Consider the following 16,052-nt stretch of genomic DNA (forward strand, 5'->3'; position numbering starts at 1 on the left):
TTAAATGCCTGAGAGTCTCTTTTCTGTGTCTTGTAATCTATTGGCTAACCTCTCAAATTTTTGTTTGACATTCTAAATTTCTCATTACCAGTTTTATTTCAGTTTGGGTTTTCTCTAGTGATTCTATTTTTTTTGTTAACATTCTACTTTCATGTCTTGAATTGTTTTCATTACGTCACTCAACTGTTTGTGTTTTCATGAACTTCATTAGGGGATTTATTCATATTCTCTTTAAGGTCCTGAACATACTCATAATTGCTATTTTGAATCCCTGCACTGTCCAGCACTGTTGCGTTTCTCAGGGCCTGTTGCAATAGGGTTTCTGGTTTCTGGTGGAGGCATACCATCTCAGCTGCTCATGTTTGTGTTAAGACACTGGGGTCTAGTCATTTGTAGTTAGGATGTTTGAGGTATTTCTTGGTGTCAATCTCTCTTCTTATCTTTGTTGGGAGGGTGTTTCACTCTTTAGTTGCTGCAGAAGTGTGGTGGCTGTGGAGTCCCAGGTAGAGAGTGTTTCTACAGGTCAGCCAGTTACAGAAAGAAACCGAGACGGGCTAGGAGGAAAGACTAGGAGAGTCTTCAGAAAAGTATCAGTGGGATAGGGTCCACACCAAAAGGTAGAGAACACAGGGAATGGAGGCAGGGTAGGAGGAGGGGCTCCTGTAAGCAGGCTGCAGAAGGACAAAGAATAAGTCTGGAGAGACAGGGATGAAAGGGCTGGGGGACCCTGGGTCCATACCAAAAGGGGAGCCAGGAAATATAGGTAGAGTGGGAGGGGAGCCTCCTACAAGCAGGCCGCTACTGGACTGAGAGTGAGTATAACGGAGGACAGGAATGATAAGGAACATCCTCTGAATTCCAGCCAGTGTGGCCACTGGGAGTCCCTGAAAGAAAGTGTTTCTGCTGATGACCAGGTGACTCAAAGGAATGGGCATGCACTAGAGGAGAAGGCTAAAAGGACCAGCAGAAAAGACCTGAGCTGTGTCAGCACAAGTGGTGGAGTCCCCCAGAAGTAGAGGTGGGGTGTAAGGAGGAGCCCCTGTGGGCACGATGTGCTAGGACAAAGAATAAATCTGGAGAAATACGGATATTAGGGATAGGGGACCCCGGTCCACACAAAGAGATGGAGTTCCCAGGGCATTGGAAAAGATATTTTAAGGTCATTTTAGAAAGGACTGCAGACCAATAAATTAAAGTTACTGTGAAAAAGATCTGACTTTCAGATTTTTATTTATAGCACTCCCCAGACTTCTTCCTGGGGTCCCTTGGGCACCTCTGATTTAACATGTCCCAAACTGAGCTCTGTATCCCGCTCGACATACACCCCATTTCATCATCTCCAGTTCCACTGTCCATTCAGACCGGCAAGGCGGCAAGATGCAAACCTGTGAATAACCACACGCACGCATACATGCACGCATACACGCACGCACACACGCACGCGCACACACACACACCTCGGCTCTCCATCCTGCCACTGTTTGAAGCCAGGTCGTCATTAAGATTCTGTTCTTCCTGACTTCACTCCATGTTGTTGAAGCCATCCTCCTAAAAGTGGGCCAGATCCCAGATGCCTTTTCTCCAACATTGTTTCAGTTTCCTTTTGCCTACACACTCCTCTAAATACAACTTGCATCTCATACTTCTGTGTTAATAATACAAGCATGCATGGTATTGTAGTCATATATTATACACATAAAATATCACAAAATGTAAAATTGGAACCCTGCAATGAAAATGAGGTAAATTCTATTTTGTGTGCTCTTTATTGATGGGAGGTTAAAATCAATTGCTATCACTTAAACATTGTTTAGTGAGAGCAATGGGAGTAAATAGGTTTCATAATCTTGGAAATTATTTTGTTTGTTTTTTTCAAGACAGGGTTTCTCTGTGTAGCTTCAATGCCTGTCCTGGATCTTGCTCTGTAGACCAGGCTGACCTCGAACTCACAGAGATCCACCTGGCTCTGCCTCCCAATTGCTGGGATTAAAGGTGTGCGCCACCACTGCCCAGCGGAAATTTATTTGTTTGAGACAGTCTATCCCTAAGCAGTCAAGGCTGACATCAAATTCATTATTTACAGGGCCTCCAACTTGCGATCCCCAAGCCTCGGGCTCCTGAGTACAGGGATGACATGTGAGCTTCACCACACATAGCTAATTTGGGGAAGCTATGCTGTGATAAGGTCACTTAATAAATCTGAGTGATGGCAGTCCATTTTGATGCTTAGGGTGTTGGCTCTGAGAGCCTCTAACTGTGCTTCCAGAGAGTCACACATGCAAGTGAAGGATATGATTGGATAAAATATAATTGTTCTGTTTTCAAAGGCACTTACAGGTTATGAAGGGCTTTTCTGAGAATATACTGCTGTCCATACTGTTTCTGCTGTCTTCAGTCATTTTAAATTATCCATTTTTTACAGGCTGAGTGTGTCAAACTAGATAATGTAATACATAAATCTATTTAAGTACTTGTAAATAGCTGATAAGTGGAAGCTTCCTTTAAGAATTAGTAGAGATTAATTAAGGACACTCCTTGATGCTGTCGATTCCAACCCTCCCCTCAGAATTCCTTGAGTTTGGTACATAGATCCCTGCGGATCTGCACACCACCTCAAGTTGGGGCCAATGTCAATGCTACTTACTGATAAAGCCTAAATCCTCTAGACAAAGTAATGAAATAACAGGACCGCTGTCTTCAATGTGCACTGTGATAAGACAGTTCTGGCCATCATGGTCTGGGATTCCTGCTGCTCCTGAGGCTGTGGAGGAGGGTTTTGAGTTCAAGGCCAAACTGAGTGACTGAGCAAGACCCTATCTCAAAACAAAACCACAGCCGAAAGGAAAAGGCGTGGGGCTGGAGTTTCATGATAGAGCTTTGCACACTTGTCTGGCGTGTGCAAAGCCTATCCCAGAGCTGAGAAACACAATGGGGGCGGCGAAGGAGAGAAAATCAAACACGAAAAACTGTTGCCTTTGGCTCCACCTTCTCTAAGCAGCATTAAGAACTATACACCCACCTTACTTCTTTGTATGTGATTGTATTTCCAGTGTGTCATAAAATGATAAACACTTCTGTCACAGAATGACTTTTGATCCTTCGTTATACTTCAAACAAAGCACATTGTGTAATGAGCCTATTTCCTCTTCTATTTGGTTTCTTTATGGGGGCATCAGAGTTGGCTACCACTAAAGCTAGACACTGGGGAGACATTTAAACTGGACTGCCTGACACATGTTAGCCAACTCGAAAATATTTGCTCCTAGGAATCCACACACACTTTGGAGTTGGTGGGACTAGGTGCTGTAGACAGCACCAGGCAGTGATCCCAGCACACTGTCATCTGATGGCACTTTTACTATCCATCTTAATAAACACTGTCAGAGCTTGGTAATGGGCACTTTCATCTGAGTCTTATGTGCTGTTAGCCATATATTTATACGTGGTTCTCTGTAGCATATCTCCTGAGGTCACAGATCGTATCCAAGGCAATATGACAACTTAGCAAAGACTCAAGGGGGCGGGGATCAGTCAGACAGAGAAGGGGCTGAGCAAAACGTTCATAACTTTAAAGTCCTATGTGTTGGATGTTTGTACAAATGTGTAGTAGAAGCTGTCAGAATTTTAGGGAATGATCATGTTTTACAAAAGCAGTTACTGGGGAATAGTTTTATAGAATGTAGTCACTGATATATGTGTTCAGAGACAACACAAGATTGAAAGCAAAACCATGACTCAGTACCCTGCAGCATATAATATCTTATACCTGCATTGCATTCTAGATTTTACAGCAGGCATTAATGTTTATCCCTTACAAATATATGAAGTAAGGGAAGATATATGTGGCAGATTTAGCTGATACAATCTTAGCCCTTTAGCAAAACCTCAACACTTTCTGAAAATCATTTTATTTTTCTCACATTATTATCAGCAAATTTTTCTCATTTGTGAGCTTATTTTTCCCTGGAAAGGCTATAATGCAATGTTCTCGTGAACATGACCAGAAAATTCTTTGTCAAAGGCATAGTTCAGATGATCATGCAGATGACCTGGGATAATTTTATCCTAATGGTTTTCCCCTATTTTGTTGTTGTTGTTGTCGTTGTTTTAAGATTTCATTCTTTACACACATACATTCATCCAAACTTAAAAAAAAATATATCATAATTGTCAAGAAAATTGTAGTCTTACACATTTAAGGTAGATATGATCCCTGGGGAAGAACCAAGACAATATGTCACAGATGAGTCTGGACAACCAGAGCCTGGAGTAGACTGAGCTGGAGTAGCCTGAGCTGGAGTAGACTGACCTGGAGTAGACTGACCTGGAGTACACTGGCCTGGAGTAGACTGAGCTGGAGTAGCCTGAGCTGGAGTAGACTGAGCTGGAGTTGACTGAGCTGGAGTAGACTGAGCTGGAGTAGCCTGAGCTGGAGTAGACTGACCTGGAGTACACTGGCCTGGAGTAGACTGAGCTGGAGTAGCCTGAGCTGGAGTAGACTGAGCTGGAGTAGACTGAGCTGGAGTAGAGGGAGCTGGAGTAGACTGACAAGTGTTTTTCTCATTCATATTGTATTAAAACAGCACAACATTAATGGTCCCCGCCCCAAACGCCACACAGTGCTACAGCCTCCCAACTGTGATTTCTGCTAACCTGCTTTAGTTTAATTTTATCCCTAACTTCCTCTAAATGGATCACTGTGGGCCATATTATCCACTATCACAAACTTACTACTTCCTGTTCCCTTTGAGCATGTAGTTCCTTAAAGTTTGAACTTAGCACAACGTCCCTTAAGCAATGCAATTGAGAAAGCCTTGGGTCATTTGTGAGTGAAAGCACTCAGGTTCTCAGGTTTGGTGTGCAATTCTTCCTGCTCCTTGTCCTGTTGTGTGCTCGGGGAGATGTCAAAGGGATGAAGCAGGTTGGAAAGACAAGCATCAAGGACAGCCTCCCGGGAGCCTTTTTGTGTATTCAACCACTGAGATTTTGGTAGCATTTGTTACAGCAGTATAGTCTGTCCTGTCCTGAAGGACACGGTCTCTCCCCAGTTGTCTTCACACTGTCATCCTCTTGGCAACAGCTCATGGCTGCTGACGTGGCTCTTACACCAGTAAGTCGCATTCACATATGAGTTGATGACAGTCATCGTTGAAGACAAAGTCTAGAGGAAATACCAAGGAACAGCAGTAAGGTAGCTGAGATAAATCACACTGTGTATCCACACCCTCGTCAGGTCCCTAGATCACTAGTGGAAGGTTGTACAATGCAGGCAGCCGTCTTGATATAACACAGAGAAGGTGTCAATGTTATGAGAGGTAGAAGTTTTAAACCACACTAAAGGCTGCTGGGGGTTTCAGTGGAAATGCACAGCAAATATGTGTGATCTGTGAGTTCGAGGCCGGCCTGGTCTACATAGTGAGTTCTAGGACAGCTGGGGCTAGGCAGAGAGATCCTGTCTCAAAAATACCACCCCATCCCTACCCCCAGCAGACAGCATAGTAATATCAGCATAGGTTTAAATCAAAGTTATTATGGGTAGGCATGGTCTGAGTGTTGGTACAGTAGCAGGGTGCTTGCCTGACACCTAAGAAGTCCCAGATTCAAACCTCAGGACCACCGCCAAAGTTAATTTTATAATCACAGACTAAAAGAACCTAAAGACTTGAATGCTAAAACTACAACTAACTCCCCCCCCCCTTTTCTTTTTTCTGAGACACAGTTTCTCTGTGTAGTCCTGGCTGTCCTGGAGCTCACTCTGTAGACAGGGACTTGGGAAGAAGTGAAGGATGTAGGTATGGATTCAGAAGTAATCTCCACACACTCAAAAACTGAACTAAAACATAAATTGAATTTGTGAGGCAGTTGGTAGAGAGGGGAAGAATTAATCTTAGAAATACCTATATTTGGGGCACAGAGGGAGCAGGGCAAGCAGGGAATGGGAAGTACGATGACATCCCCATTCATCCTGACAGCTAAGAATATCAGATCTTCATTAATAAAGCCATTTATATTTAAATTTCAAGTTTTTTAATGAGGAGGGGAAATGTACAGCTCCTTAACAATCCATTTACTCACTCCATATTAAAATAGATTACCCATCCAACAGGCAGCTTGGCATTATCTGTAATAAAAAGCAAAATGATTTTTTAATTCAGTGTCTGAGAACCAATTCGTCACAATTTAAAGTAGAAAATGAACTTTTTGAACAAATAGGATTTGCTCTGCACTGTGGCCAATTTTGATTCATGACACAAACACCTGCTTGTCTGGTGTACTGTGGGAATGACCATTGTTTGTGGGGTGACTACCTTATCCCTACACCATTTACACCAGACTCCTGCAAGCAAGCTGAGTGTCACATCTGCTATGATGACCCCAGCAGTTAATTAGCTCACACTTCCTAAACATTGGTGTGTCGGGCACTACCTACGTCCTGGTTTGTCCTCCCGGGGCGGGGGCCTGCAGTGAGCTGGGTATTTATGCTGGGGTGGTTAACATCATCAAATTGGCGGGGTCTAGAGTCACCTAGGAGACAAATCTCTGAGACCGGATTAACCCGGGTAGGAAGAGCCACCCTAAATGTGGGTAGCACCATCCCATAGGCTGTGGTTTCAGAGTGAATACAAAGGAGACAGCAAGCCCATCCCTTGCTCTCCACTGTCTCACCAGCTGCCTCACACTCCTGCAGCCATTTCTTCCCTGCCATGATGGAAAACTGACCCCTCCTCCCTCGAGCTGCGTTTGCTGGCCTTTTCTCATAGCAACCTGGAGAATAATTAATACCAGTCCCATCTTACAGCCAGAGTCGGGCAGCCAGAACACAACAAGGGCTAGCTGGTGTCAAAGTGTGCTCTAAGCCTTGTGCTCAAACTAGCACTTACATCACTTAGGAGTTCACTAGGCACACAGAATCTGAGCTCAAGGCTGGATCTACTCACATCCGAATTGGGTTCTAACAAGGTTCCCAGGGGATCCGTCTGCACGAGAAACTGCGTGAGTGCTGTGCTAAGTCAACCCCTACAAGGATTTTTTAATGAACACTGGAGGAGACACATTCTTCCCCTTAGTTAGCAGGGAAGGGTGGGGTCCTCAGGATGAGGCTGACCCTTCTCTCTGGGGACCAAAGGATGGAGTCCCACAACAATTTGTTTCAGATTCAGACACTGGAGAGTATTGTGAACAGCAGTGGTCGGGACCACTTCCAAGAGCAGCAGATACTGAGCCTGGTCTTGAGGCCCGAACATTTTCTTAGTTCGTTTCATTAAAAACAACTGCTGTTCCGGATGGACAAGTGCCCACATCAAATCATCTTCCGGAGTGAGTTTCCCCAGTCCGGAACCTATTTTCCAGCTTGAACCCAAACATCAACAGAATCGAAAGGATACATTTGGAACCTCGGTGCTTCACAGTTACTAAATCATTAATCGCGCCATCCGGCAAAGAGGTGCTTCTTTTAATTAATATTCATGAAGCAATAAGTTTGCCCCCTCATTATCCAGCAGGCCCTAGGAGTGAGTGCAGACCCTAGGTGCAGGTACCTCATTCAGGGTGGGACTTCGCCTTTGGATCCTCTCGGCTAGCTGCAGCCATCGGCTCTCTCCCTTTTCCCCCCAACCCCCCACACTTTTCCCTCGGTCACCAGTTCAGCCGGTCTGACCCAGAGTTCCCCTGAGAATCACCTCGAACCTGGGGGTCCCCTCCACAGCTGGGGTCTCCACCTGCACCCCGCACCCGGAGAAGAGGCGGACGCCCGGGGGGGGGGGGGGGGGGGCTCTCCGGAGTGGACGCTGATGGTGGCAGACGGCGAGTCACGTGAGCCTGTGGAGGCGGAGCGTGGCGGGCTGAGGGGGTGGAGAAAACAAAGCCCCCAGCTGTCAGCAGAGGAAGGAGGCGACAACGCCGGAGCAGGTGAGTCAAGTACGTTCAAAGCTGTACAACCCTGGCGCACCCCGACACCCTTTGCCCTGGGTGGGTCCCTCCCAGGCCCCGCGTTGGCCGCGCCTCCCCCACCCCCGCCCGGGTCTGCTGGCTGCAGATCGCGGAGCAAGCGGATCCCGGGGTCTCCCAGCCCATCAAGAAGTTATCCAGCCCGGGGTGTGCACGCAGCCGCGCTCTTACGGGTCACCCCTCTCTTCGGGTGGGGGGCTAGAGCAGTAGACCCCAAGAAGAGGAAGGGAGTCAGAGCTGCCACGCTGGCAGACACAAAGTGCACTGGCCGGAGAGTGAAGACTGAGGCCACCTAGGAGAGGGGGACTTGTGGGTGCGCGCCCTCGGAGCTCGGCCCCTCCTGCTGGAGGACCGGGACGCGGGGGCTGAGAGCCCCCGGAGCTCCTAGAAGCTGCGCACTTTGGGGCAAACCAAGAAGTGTGCCGCGCGCGCCCACAGTCTGGAGTGCATCCCCGGATCCCCAAGCTCTGCTGCCGCCCCCGGTGCGTCCTGTCTGGGGACACTGGTCACGCGGCTGGGACCGATCTCTCCTGGATCCGGGACTTGGGGGCCGGGTGTGTGGCAAGGAAAGTGGATTGCTAGTCTGGTCCTGAGGGGTTCGGCAGGGAACACCCGCAGAGAGAGAGAGGGCTACTCGGAGACCACCACTCTGATTTGGAGGGGCATTCTTCAGTCTACCCTACTAAGTGCTGCGCCGGGGCCAAAAGTGAGGCCACAAAGGCTCAGAAAGCGGGGCGGGTTAAAAAAAGACCCTCCTCTCTAAATCTGAGCCTTAAGGCAAAGCAGACTTCCGACCAGAAAGAGCAAGAGGGTCTGGTCACCCCTTGAGTCACTTTGCCAAGCCAGTGTCAAAGACGCAGCTGCAGCCTCGGAGGAATGGAGCTGCGGCCATTGGACCAGGAGCCTTTGTCTTAACCTCCAGTCCCCTTCTGCTAGTCCTCGTTGGGCCAGTGGCGCGCTGAATAATTAATATTCCTAACGTTAACTGTCCCTTCACCTCAGCTCCAGACGCCCCAGCTGTCCCCACTTCCACCCGCTCACTCCCAGCAGGTATTCACTACTTCCTCATGTCCAATCCCTTTTTGGAAAAAATAAATAAAGTGATCCAGACCCACTAGGCAACAAGATGACTGCCACAAGCACTGTAGAGGGGTCGTTGCAAAAATCAAGGGTTAAGTAAATACCCACACCCGCGCGTGCCTGCGCGCAGGGAGTAAAGGAGTCGCAAGAACTTTCTTGATTAGCATAAGTATCTGCCCCGGGGCCGCGGTGCAAGGCGGAGGCACTGCCCTAGCTTAGGTACAAGAGAAGTCCAGTCTTGAATGAGGTCTGAGCAGGACGTGCTTCTAATCTGAGAGGACCTCGGCGGTGCCACTTGCCGGAACGGGACGCTAGGATGAAACAGATCAGAGATCAAAGGGTAATCAGAAAGGTAATGCGGGGTGCTTTTCTTGGATACCAGGCAAAGAGGTAGCGGTGGTGGGGAAGTGCTCGCCCAGGCAGCGTCCCTCGTCCCTCTGTAACACCCGGCTTTGCTGTCACTTTGTCTCCGAAGCTAACACATCAACTGGGAAAGTGTCTTGTACCGTTGATCTCTGAAATAGGGTGGTCTTTGGAAAGCTTCCTTTGCGCGTGAGCTCTGATTACCAAACTTGGCTTCGTCGTGGAATCACCTGTGGAGGGAGATTTAGGGATTCCTGGTAGCTACATCCCATCCTAAACCATTTAGCGTTATTGGCATTAAACAAAACTTCCAGGTGATTCCACTGCATAGCTGGTCGAGAACCACCTTGGTAACAGCAACATGGTTGTGTTACAAGATGCCACTTTAACTACATGAGTGGGTGAGAGAGAAAGAGAGAGAGAGGACACTGAAACTGGGGTGCCAGTGACTCACACCGTAGGGCAGATGACTGTCATCTGGAGGCCTGGCAGGTTGTGACATCTCCCCACAACAATCTTTTCCCCTTCCCTGCCTGGGGTCTGGTTATTGCTGGATATTTGGAAGTTCACTGTCCATGCCTAGTGTGTGCACTGTTGTTAAGGGAGACGGAGAGAAACTTTCATTCTGGCCATGACGCACGTGTAGCAGGCAGCAGGGAAACCCATCAGAAATAAACCGTGAGCAGCCGGGTGAGTCAGCAACGCTGCGCTCCAGTGCCCGCCCTGTGAATAGGAAGTAATTATGGCTTGTCGTTATTGACACGCACACACACCACTCCTTTGAAAGAACATCTTAATATCTGATCAGGACGTTTGCTTGCCAGAGCCTCTCCCTCTTCTACGTCCATCCCTACCTGCCTCGAATAATCCTAGCTGCTGTTAGCAGGGAAACCGAAGCCAACTGGACAGCTTGTCCTTTCCTTTGTGGAAAGCATATTTTAAAAGGCTTCTGGGAAAGTGTAAAGTAGCTTGGGTTATCTCAGTTATAAGGAATAGAGAGGAGGAGCGCTGAGAGACGGTGGTTCAGGCCTTTAATCCCAGCACTCTGGAGACAGAGACAGGAGGATCTCTGAGTTTGAGGCCTGCCTACAGAACAAGTTCTAGGACAGCCAAGGCTACACAGAGAAACCCTATCTCGAAAAAGAGAGAGAGAGAGAGAGAGAGAGAGAGAGAGAGAGAGAGAGAGAGAGAGAGAAGAAGGAGGAGGAGGAGGAGGAATTTGCAATATGTACATTTTTATTTTTTTAAAAAGGGCATACACTATTTGATGTATTCAGGGCTGAATTCAATGAACTGTTTAAAAAGAAATAGCTGTACCTAACATTTCATATGAAATTCTGTTTGCTATTGACCAACCCTGTGTGTGTGTGTGTGTGTGTGTGTGTGTACTGCTCAAGTGCACCTATGTACACTGGGGATTGAACCTAGAGTCTCGTGTGCTAGGCAAGTGTTCCTCTGCTGGGCTGCATGCATCCTGAGCTCACAGGTGTTTAACTTTAAGAGATCAGACTCAGAAAGTCAAAAAAGACAAGTTCCACATTTTTCTCTCACACACAAATCCTAGACTTTAATTTTTGTATGTGTGTATGTATATGGGGGAGGAGGGCATGAAACTAGAAAGGTGCCCATGAGAGAGAAAGAAAATATCTCACGAGGGGAAGGGAAAAGTATGATGGACTACGTGGGACATGAAGATGAGAGCTTTCTGGGGAGTATGGAGGATGCTACAGGAGGGTAAGGAGAGAGATGGGATTGAAGATCAAAAGAAAAAAAGTTTTGTATAAAAATGCCATAATGAAACCCATTATTTTGCAGGCTAACTTTAATAAAAACACTATATGCTATGTTTTTAAAAGTTGGCAAAAAAAAATTATCACAAGCCAGGCTCACAGCTGTAATCCCAGAACTCTGAAGGCTGAGGCAGGAGGATTGCCGTGGAGTTTGAGACCAGCCTAGGCTTTAGAGCAAGGACCTGTCTATAAATACATAAGAACTGGTACCCAAAGGATGACTCCCAGATATTTCATTAAAATACACTTATTTTCCCTCTTTTTTGTTGCTATCACTTTCCTTTCCATACTGTCCCTCTCCTTGTGCCCTTCACGTCACAGTCACTCATGCCATTGGCCAGATGTTTCCTTCCCCATTTCCTTCTCACTCTCAGGGGAGCAGCGTCACCTGGTATCTAGCAGGCACTTGGTACTGTCAGGTGTTGCCTTTCCCTTGAACCTGAGTGACAGCACCTGTGTGTACACTGCTGGGGATTGTGCTTTCTCTTAAGGACCTTAATGACTACAGGCTCTGTAGTGCAGTCACAGGGCTCTGTCGTTAGCAACGCTGCTCGTTTGTTCTCAAGGCTATCGGAAGGTGAGGAGATCACTGGGAAACAATGCCTCCTAAGTACATTCAGCTTCACTGATTTCCAAGATACATGTTCTGGATATGTAGGAGCCAAACTGAATGGCTATACAGTGACAGCTGATGTGTTCCCTAAGCTGCTTGGAGCAACAATGTGATTTGAGCATAACTAATGATTGCTGTAACACTGGAATCCCACTCGTGGATCCAAGAGCCATTTCACAGAAGTTCACTCTCCTAGGGAAAGAGCATGTCCAACTGTGAGTGCCTTAAGGAATTCCTTAATCAAGGAGCCAGTTCAGAATTGGCTAATAGTTAACCTGCTTTTATTCTCATTGGCCCACTGACCTTCTTAAAATAGAACATGAGTGTAGCTTAGTGGTAGAACACTGTTTAGCATAGTCAAGGACCTGGGGTCAAGGGCCAGTATATATACATAAGAACAAGTCTATTTCAATATCTTTTAAAGTAAGAGTTTCAGTTTATTTTGACAGGTACTGCCCCTCAAGTAAGTAAAGGCTTATAGGATCTTCCAAAGGCTGATATAATGGAAATAGATCCATTCTTACTTTCTGAAATTTTAACCATCTTTTGGGGAGCTATAACAAATTGAGGGGCTGCAATGCTTAGGGATCTATGCAGAAGATAGGGTGGAAAGGTTATAAGAGCCAGAGGTGGTGGACTATTAAACAGCATTTTCCAGATGTGCAGACACACATATGAAGAACTCACAGAGACTGACAGCACACTCAAGACCTGCTCAGACTGAAGCCAAACAAAAAACTCAGCACAAAGGAGAGGAAGCAGGTACCAAGTCTGACCCCTAGCTAAAAAGCTACTTAAAAATGATAATTGCTGGGAGAGGAATAAATCAGTTTTCTTCAAGTGACACTGAATATGAATATCAACCATATTCCAGGGCAGTCTTCATGCTCAGGAGTAGTTTGGCCAACACAAAATGAACTCCATGCTGCTTTTAGTCACTTTTCTCTTTTTCTTTTGCTGCTTTTGTTCTTTTCTTTCTTCTTCTTCTTCTTCTCCTCCTCCTCCTCCTCCTCCTCCTCCTCCTCCTCCTCCTCCTCCTCCTCCTCCTCCTCCTCCTTTTGAGATAGGGTTTCTCTGTGTAGCCCTGGCTGTCGTAGGACTCATTCTATAGACCAGGCTGGCCTCGAACTCAGAGATCTGCCCACTGAGTGCTAGGATTAAATGCATGCACCACCACCACCACCCTGCTGGATTTTTTTTTGGTCTGTTGTTTTGTTTTGTTTTGTTTTGTTTTGTTTTGTTTTGTTTTGTTTTGTTTGAGAGAAAGATAACAAGAAGTTGAATGGATAGGGAATGGGGAATCTAAGAGGAGATGGGAATAAATATGATAAAAATATACTGTGTGAAATTCTCAAAGCATAAATTCAATTTTCTAAAAAGAAAAAATCACGTAATTCCTGCTGGCCAACTCTATACCCTGGCATGGAAATTGAAGTGAACTTAAATTCATGGCTTCATGTAATTCAGGGCTGCACAGACTATGGCCCCCCATCTGTTTCTATAAGAGCAATCTTTATAGCTTCATGTAATTCAGGGATACACAGACTATGGCCCACCATCTGTTTTTATAAGAGCAATCTTTATAGCTTTTCATAATTGAAAGACCTCTAAAGAAAAGTGTTTAGAGGCCTTTGAAAATACTGTGAAACTCAAAATTTTGGGTCCAAAATAAAGTTTCATTGGACTGTCTCATACCTGTTTGTTTACATGTTTCCAGTGACTTTTGTACAGCCCTGCCACAGTGGGAGAGTTGTATGTTGTAGATGGAACCAACTGTCTTTTTAAATAAGAAACACAGAACCAATGCAAAGAAGAAAGCCAAGAGGTCAGAGCTAAGAGCTAAAACCTTACCCTTCCTCCTGTGGTGGTCCTACCTCTCCGAACCAGAGCTACCCCTGTGTTAAAGTCTTTTTATAGAGTTCCTGTTCTGCCTTCTCATTGGTTGTAAACCCAACCACATGACCGCCTCGTCACGGCCTGTCTGTATAGACCTCCAGGTTTTCTATGATTAGTATTGAAATTAAAGGCATGTGTATCCAATACTGGCTGTATCCCTGAACACATAGAGACTTACCCAGCTCTGCCTACCAAGTGCTGGGATTACAAGCACGCCACCACTGCCCTGCTTTCCTATGACTTGCTAATAGCTCTGACCCCCGGGCAACTTTATTTATTAACATACAAATAACATTTTAATACAAATAAAATATCACCATAGTATGTGTTGTCCACAAAGTCTAGAACATTTGCTGAATGTTAACAGAAAAAAATTTGCAGACAGACATTTAGTTTACTCCATCTCAGTTAACTCCACTAAATGAGTACTTGTTCACTCAAATCCTTGCAATTTAATTGTTTCCTTCTAGCAAAGCAAACGAAACCCACTAAACCTAGGTCAGATGATCACTAAAGACAGAAGATAGTTTGTTTTTATATTTTCTTGTGCGTATATTTACTTTGTAAGAATGGCATATTCCTGAATAACATAGACCCTATTAATACAGTTAAAACACAGAAGTTCTAATCCTAAATAAGCCCAAAGATACAATATTGACCTGACGTTGTTCCTAGAGTTCTAGAAAAATGTAAAAACATGTCTGCTGGTGATCTCATGATTTAGCCCTTTAGTCCTGGGACTTCCCTTTCTCACTGTGTAGTCTTGGCTGTCCTAGAACTTGCTCAACAGAAAAAACTGTCTGCAAATTTGCTGCCAGTGTCTGGCCTCTGTCTCCCAATGCTGGGATTCCTGGCATGCACCACCATACCTTGTTTTCTGTGACATATGTGTACTTATTGTTTCAGCATGTGAAGGCACAATTTTGAGATTTTATTCAGCTATAGACAATTTTCATCATTACTTTATATGCTTCAAGTGTGGTGGGGAAGCTTGGGAAAATTATACTACTTTTCTGAAGTCAACAATAAACGTAGAAAACACTGTCTACATAATGTTCCTAACTCTGCTGAGGCTGACATTACATTGTTTCATCATGCCGTGTACAATTGCTTTAGACTTTTCAAAAATAGATAATGATCCAGGAATTCATATGAGTCCCTCTAATAGGGCTGGGCCAATTACCACTGATTAGGATTCTAGAAGGCATATTGGAAAGAGTAACTGCATTGATAGGAACTTGTCTTGACGTCTTATTGTGCCTCCTGACAGAAGACTTCCTTCAGTCGGGGGACTTCCTCAGTTGGATGGCTTGTCACTGCCACAGATGAAGAATTTGCAAATGAGTTTCATTTCAGATAGAGGCACCATATGGACAGCTGGAGTCTGCTTCATTCCGTCCAGTTCTGTCCACCTGCCATTTAGGAAACAGAGCGTCCCACTCTTCGTCAAGTTCAACCAAGTGTTATTGTAAAATTGGGGGTAACTGACATGAGGCAAGTGATTTCTAAAAACAAAACTCAAAATCATAAATCATTTACCCCTTCTAGGATTGATGACAGTAATGCTGGACAAATCACTGACTTCAAAGCAGCTTTACCCACTGGCCCTCCTGAAGTAACTGAGAATCTGCCTTTCAGGAAGATCCCCAGGGGTCCATTAGATGCTAACCTCCGTGGAACTGGGCTCTGAGAAGCACTTTCTAGCCTCCTAATCAGTGCCCCTACACACTGATCCAGACCCACCCATCCCAACAGTGTAGGGCCTGTATTGTAATGCCTTTCATGATCCTTTGAAGGTCCTGATAGTCTCTACAGCACCATCACTCTGGCACATCCACGGGGTTTGGCAGGCAAGAGTTCAAAGTCCATTGGTGGAACAATATTCCTTCTACCTAAAATACTAATGCCTGTTAAGTCACAGTACTTCTGAGGAATCAAATTTTAGGCTGTTTGTGCATTTTTTCAGTTGGCAGGTTTGGGAGGGATGTACACACAAAGGTGGTCCAACAGGTGGTAAGGAACACTTTCTGGACTCTAGAATCTAGAGGCTGGAAAAGGTGCATAGTGAATGCCTGAGAGATGCAAGGCTGTTTTCTTCTTGAGTCATGATACGCATCTTTCCCCCTATTTTAAAAAACCTACACATAAACCAGGCAGTGGTGACACACACCTTTAATCCCAGCACTCAGGAGGCAGAGACAGGCAGATCTCTGAGTTCAAGACCAGCCCAGTCTACAGAGCAAGTTCTAGGACAGCCATGGATACACAGAGAAACCCTGTCTCAGAAAAACAACAACAACAAAACAAAAACAAAAACAAAAACCCTACACATTTTATATCTTTAAAATCTCAGGCTGTGACTT

The 16,052-nt window shown here is 45.6% G+C and overlaps 1 protein-coding gene and 1 long non-coding RNA gene across 4 annotated transcripts in view; one reads left to right on the plus strand and one right to left on the minus strand.

Moving 5' to 3' along the window:
- Nucleotides 1–4,179: 4,179 nt before the first annotated feature.
- LOC128112584 (uncharacterized) lies at nucleotides 4,180–7,797 on the minus strand. Of its 2 annotated transcripts, none has more exons than XR_008219034.1 (3): nucleotides 7,680–7,797; nucleotides 6,076–6,121; nucleotides 4,180–5,161 (listed from the first exon to the last, which is right to left on the minus strand). It is a non-coding gene; the product is annotated as an uncharacterized LOC128112584 (long non-coding RNA). The 2 variants fall into 2 exon arrangements; XR_008219033.1 differs by having other exon boundaries at nucleotides 7,539–7,715.
- A 49-nt stretch (nucleotides 7,798–7,846) lies between these two features.
- The window catches only part of Mapre2 (microtubule associated protein RP/EB family member 2), a 149,605-nt gene continuing 141,399 nt past the window's right edge, over nucleotides 7,847–16,052 (plus strand). Inside the window, exon 1 of one of the 2 annotated variants that reach the window (XM_052741645.1) lies at nucleotides 7,847–7,908. The gene's annotated coding sequence lies outside the window, so the exon portion shown is untranslated. Of the gene's footprint in view, nucleotides 7,918–16,052 lie in introns of both variants that reach the window. The other variant, XM_052741646.1, reaches the window with a different exon arrangement.

The sequence above is a fragment of the Peromyscus californicus genome, unplaced genomic scaffold (assembly GCF_007827085.1).
Source record: "Peromyscus californicus insignis strain IS unplaced genomic scaffold, ASM782708v3 Scaffold_17__1_contigs__length_78620276, whole genome shotgun sequence".
Lineage (NCBI taxonomy): Eukaryota > Metazoa > Chordata > Mammalia > Rodentia > Cricetidae > Peromyscus > Peromyscus californicus.